Source organism: Chanos chanos, chromosome 3 (assembly GCF_902362185.1).
Source record: "Chanos chanos chromosome 3, fChaCha1.1, whole genome shotgun sequence".
NCBI lineage: Eukaryota > Metazoa > Chordata > Actinopteri > Gonorynchiformes > Chanidae > Chanos > Chanos chanos.
In genome coordinates this window covers 47,727,776-47,733,393 of record NC_044497.1, presented here as the reverse complement: position 1 = coordinate 47,733,393, position 5,618 = coordinate 47,727,776, and positions in this window count along the sequence as shown.

Here is a 5,618-nt window from a genome sequence, read left to right as displayed (position 1 = left end):
GGCCTAAATTTGCAGAGCACTCGCCGCACGGCCTGCCTCCCCTCCCGTCCTGGTCCACACGGCCAACCAGCTTCTCCTAAACAGCTCGGCTGATGAGCAACCTTGAGAAAAGATGCAAGAGTACTTTTCTTTCTCTCTCTCTCTCTCTCTCTCTCTCTCTCTCTCTCTCTCTCTCTCTCTCTCTCTCTCTCTCTCTCGCTCTCTCTCTCTTTCTGTCTCAAATGGAGAAGTACTACTCAATGTCCCACTGTGGCCAAATAGGGCTTGTAATTATTGCTGCACTGCTGGGCTGGTATCATGACAGTGCCACCATTGAGCCACAAAATAAGAACCACAGGTTCCTGTGAAATGAAGTTTGCTTTGTGGGATGTCGGCAAGGGCATTTTGCAGCCTGGTTGAATGTTGTAACGCTACCCTATAATTAGCGCTCATCATACGCATCTGTAGCATTTAGCATCACTGTGGTATCACCTACAATCATCCTTTAGCCGACTCGGCCAACCTAGAAGTGGATTACAGTTATAGTGATGACACTGTGTATTTTGGTTAAAAGAAGATCTGATAGTATTGCATTTGTTTTGGCACAGATATCTTAAAATGTAGTAAGAACTGTAAATGTGCACTTCAAACAGTCATGTTAATACGTCTAGAGATCATATAGATGGCCAATACAATGTAAAAATCATGTGTTACTCTAACGAGCATGTTAGCATGGTCTACACACACACACACACATATACACCCACCCACGCGCGCGCGCACACACACACACACACACACATTCAGTGCTCTTTCTTATGTCACTGTCACCTTGTACTCGGTCTGTCATCTCTGTGACAACACAGGTGTGTTACTGTTGAGCCCCTCTCCTCACAGGGCTCTTTCCTGAAAGATCTGAAGGCTGCCGGAGCCTGTCTTCATAGAGATTTCGTTAGGCTTGGGGTCCTGTGACACTGTAGCTGTCATGTAGCTGGGGCCTCTTATTTGTTGTTGGGGCCCTAGGAACCCAAGACCCCTGCAGGCTGTTTTTAAGACAGCCTCAGCTTTACTGTAAGAGTCTGAATCAGTACTCTGCTGTTCCTCTCTTCCTCTCGGCCAGCATGCAGAGACATGTGCGTGCGCACACACACACACACACAAACACATATACACATATACACACACACGCACGCAAACACACACACACACACAGACATTCTCACAGAAAGACACATGTATCATCCCCCTATCACGCCCTACATATACCCACACACACACAGCTTCCAACCTGCCGCAGAGACACATCTGTTAGTTTAAAGACCGTTGTTTTTTTTTGTTTTGGTTTTTTTTTTACGCTTAAGTCCAAGGAGCAAAGGCACTTGTCTGAGAGTGAAAACAGCTGGCGGGAAAATACCTTTGCTGCCATAAATGTTATTAAAACCATTAGCAAGGTCTGAGGAAAGGCTCTCTATGGGGGGGGGGGAGGGGGGGGGGGGGGGGGAGGGGGGGGGTACACTTACAGATGCCACTTTTAACCACCAATAGTCTAGGAGGAACGTTTGTTTTTGAAACTAATAATCCAAAAGGTTAATAAGAAACATAAATCGGTTGTTTTTGCTGTTGTTAAATGTGGACAATGAGTTGGGATGTCCAAACATGTGTTCCCACTTGAAGAGTTCTGAGTGAGTGGTTAGATCATAGAACAGTTGTGAGGAATGATTCCTTTACACTAAATCTACAAGCCAGGCTGGGTAAATGTTAAAGTCATGAAATGAGACTCCTCCTTAACGCCGAACAAGGCTGTGAAAGAAGACTAATGTTGCTGGATTATTTTAGAAACTTTTCCACAAGATTAAGAGCGCAGGGTAATAGAAGCAAACTGAACTCTAATTCTGTGCAGATAAGACAGTAGATTTTGAAAACATCACCACTGTTTAAAGTCTACAAAGTATATCCTTCCTTTTTTCTTTATATCAAGCTATCTCTTCTTCTTCTTCTTCTTCTTCTTCAACAACAAAACTCTCTCTTGGCCTGACCACCTTGGTTTTCCACTTTTCTAAACATAAATGCAAATTCTTTTATTGGTGAATTTGATGCACTGCAAAGCAGAGTAAAGTTCAACAAGGTTGCTAAGCAACAGCCTTGTCACAGCCTGAAGCTGGTTGTCACAGACTCAAGTGATGCCAAGTTTCATGCCAACCAATGCCCACCTCTGGCGCCAAGTTCAAAATCATTCTGTCACGAACAGACTTACACTGCCTTTGCAATGCAGACTACTCCTAACAAAAACATTACCAGCTACCAATGAGATCTTCATTGTCAGTCTTCATTATAATAGCACTTGATTGTTCTACTTGTGAGGGCAGATCAGATGTAATCTGTGAATGGGATCACTTGATTGTGGAGCCCAAATAGAACAGTTCCCTATGGTCAGAGTGCAGTCTGTGTTTGTACCATTCACAAAAAAACACACACTGAGGAAGGAATGTGAAACATGGAACACCAGAGAAGTTTATGCGTCTGTTGGGGAAATGAGAGGAAAGATGGAAAAGTCAGCCTGTGTGTGTGTGTGTGTGTGTGTGTTTGTGTGTGTTTGTGTGAGAGAGAGAGAGACCGGGAGACAGAGAGAGAAAAGCATGTGCCTCTGTCCTCTTTTTTCCACTTTGATCTTCCTCAAATAGAAAGCAGCAGAGGTCAGAATAGATCAGCTCCGGGGTTAAATTCATGTACACATTACTGTGTATAGACCAAAGTCAGAACGCTCAACTGTCAGGCCATGAAAGGGTGGGAGGAGAATGGAGCTCTATGGCATAATGGATTGCTATAGGGATTCAGTCAATCAAGCACTTTATCTAAACTCCCGTTTGTAATAAGCCTTGACTCATTTGTGGAACTTTGGCTTTGGAGACATGAGCTTTTTGTGGGGGCCTCTCGAGAATGGAGAGAAAGGAAGAGGGAGGGAGGAGGAGAGGAAAAGGGGGAAGGAGGGAAGGAGGAAAAACTGTTGACAAACGACAGAGGATGAGAGAGACTGGGGAAATAAGGGAGTTGGCAACACAGTTCACATCCATCTCACACACACACACACACACACACACACTATACACATGTGGGATGAGCAGTGAAAAAAACTCACAGACAATGCCAGAGAATCGTCTCCTTGTCTCTTTCCTTTCACATGTCAAATATCAAGATTTCATCAGACATCTAAAGCAGGATATTAAAAACTGTAACTGCTCCAGAGGAGGAAACAATACAACCTGGTTGGAATAAGTTACCAGTGTAGTCTCACTAAAACACAATGGCTGGCATCATTATTTTTCATTAATTATTTTTTTCCAAGATTAAAGAGTTTAGTTCTCCATCAACAGCTGTTAAAAAGAATTTTTTTCACAGATTGTTCAGGCTTGTAAAGATTTATTATCTTTATGGTTCTTTGATCATATGATGAACCTCTTTCCAGCCCTCAACTACTTGTTTCAATGCATATTAGCCTTGCAAACGTCACATCATTGGAGTGGGTCTATGTATTTTCTCACCTGCCTTGTGTTAACAAAAATTATGTAACAAGACATCAAACCGCTCACAAATTGTGCAATTAGGGCAGCTGTGGTCTTGAGGTAAGAGAACCAGGCTCGTGACCATAGGGTTGTCGGTTCGGGTCCCAGGACCCAATACCCCCTGGGTGCAAGGAATGCTGCCCGCTGCTCCTGCGCCTGGTGTGTGTGTTCACTACCGGTGTGTTGGATGGGTTAAATGCAGAGGACATATTCACTGCTCACTGTTCACAGTGTGTGTGATTGCAGAGATTTACATGTGTCTTTTTTTTGGCGGGGTGCTCTGTCTGTTCTTTCATTTTATGCAGTTTGTGCTTGTTTTACTCCTCTCATTCCCTTGTTTGTGCTTTGTTTTTGGGGTTTTTTTTATTTCTTCACACATTGGTTGATAAAAGTATTTTTCACTCATGTGTGAAAAAGGTGTTTATGCTCCTAATTGAGAAGGTTATTTGCACTTTTGGATGTTTGAGAGCTAGAAGGGCCTTAAGCAGGCAGGCAGGTTAGTGCCATGCAGGGCTGTTATGTCTTGTTTGTGTGGGTATAATAAGGAGTGCAGAAAATAAGATGTGAGATAAGGGGTGAGAAGGTGAGATACTGCAGGTTCATGGGTAATCTATGTAGGCTTGTTTTCTCACACTAAGAGACTGGGGTCTCTGTTCTTTCTTGGAGTTACAGTGCATCTAGTCAGAACGGGAAGGGATTATACTGCCTGTTTATGTAGGATAAATTTAAAAAAAAATAGTTTCAATTACCAGACATATCAGAGGTTTTCATAGGCATTTTCATCGGCAGCTAAAGACCATGATAGATAGATAGATAGATAGACAGACAGACAGACAGACAGATAGATAGATAGACAGACAGACAGACAGACAGACAGACAGACAGACAGACAGACAGACCGACAGACAGATAGATAGCTAGATAGACAGATAGATAGATTCGGAAAGTAAGAGATACACAATGTCAATAATCTCACAAAAAAAGGGCATCAATAGAAGAGGGTTTTAAAAAAATAGAGGAAACAAGTACATTAGAGCTAATGAATTCTTTCCATTTGGTCTTCTATCACTCAATGAAAACCTATTATCCATTGTCTTATATCATGTGATTGTGCCATCACTATGCAAAGCTGATGGGTAAATTTTTTGTGCAGTGAGTCAAGCTGGTAATGAGAGGTTTTGGCAGATGCTGGGATCAGGAACCATTATCTCAGATTTGTTTCACATGTTTTGTTATTGTTGAACAACAGTCTCAGAAACAGGGCTACAATAAAGTCATGTTTAATGGTGAGGGAGAATGGTTCAGATGTGATTCATTGTCAGTTTCCCTAAAAAGCCCTAAAAAAAATGAAACAAAAAAAGATACAGAAATTAAACCAAACCCAAAATTGCAGAGGTGAATTGGAGCTCAATGGACAGCTGTGGTGAAGCAGAGCACTTCCCTTGTGATTATAAGTCCATATGAAACCACTAATGGGGTCTAGCGAGGATCAAAGAGAACAAGAGGTCCCCTCAACCCCTCTCAGCATCAGTCTCTCTCTCTCCCTCTCTCTCTTTCTCTCTCTCTCTCTCTCTTTCTCTCTCCCTCTCTCTCTCTTTCTCTCTCTCTCCCTCTCTCTCTCTCAATGTCACCAGTCTCAATGATGAAGTGTAAGTATGTTCAACGACTCTACAAGTCTCTCTCTTTCTCATTCCCTTGCCATCTTTTTTATCCATCGTTCTCTCTCTCTCTTTCTCTCTCTCTCTGCTGGACACTATGGTACTTTAAAAGAAGAAACCCATGCGTCAGCACTGGTCAGATCTGCCAGGCTGGAGAGAGTCAGGAATAATAAAATTATTTTTATTTAAAGAGAGAGAGAGAGAGAGAGAGAGAGAGAGAGGTGAGTGATGGACAGAAGAGAGTAAGGAGAAAGATGTTGATGTGCTTGGAGAAAAACAGAAAAAGGATCGGTGCGTTGCATATGTATCACACTGTATGCGACACTACCCTTTCTCTCAGTTTACTTTAGTCGTCCATAACAGGATATGCTGGTTTTAACAAAGCAGACAAAATGTAGAAACCTCACCAGTGTAACATTTT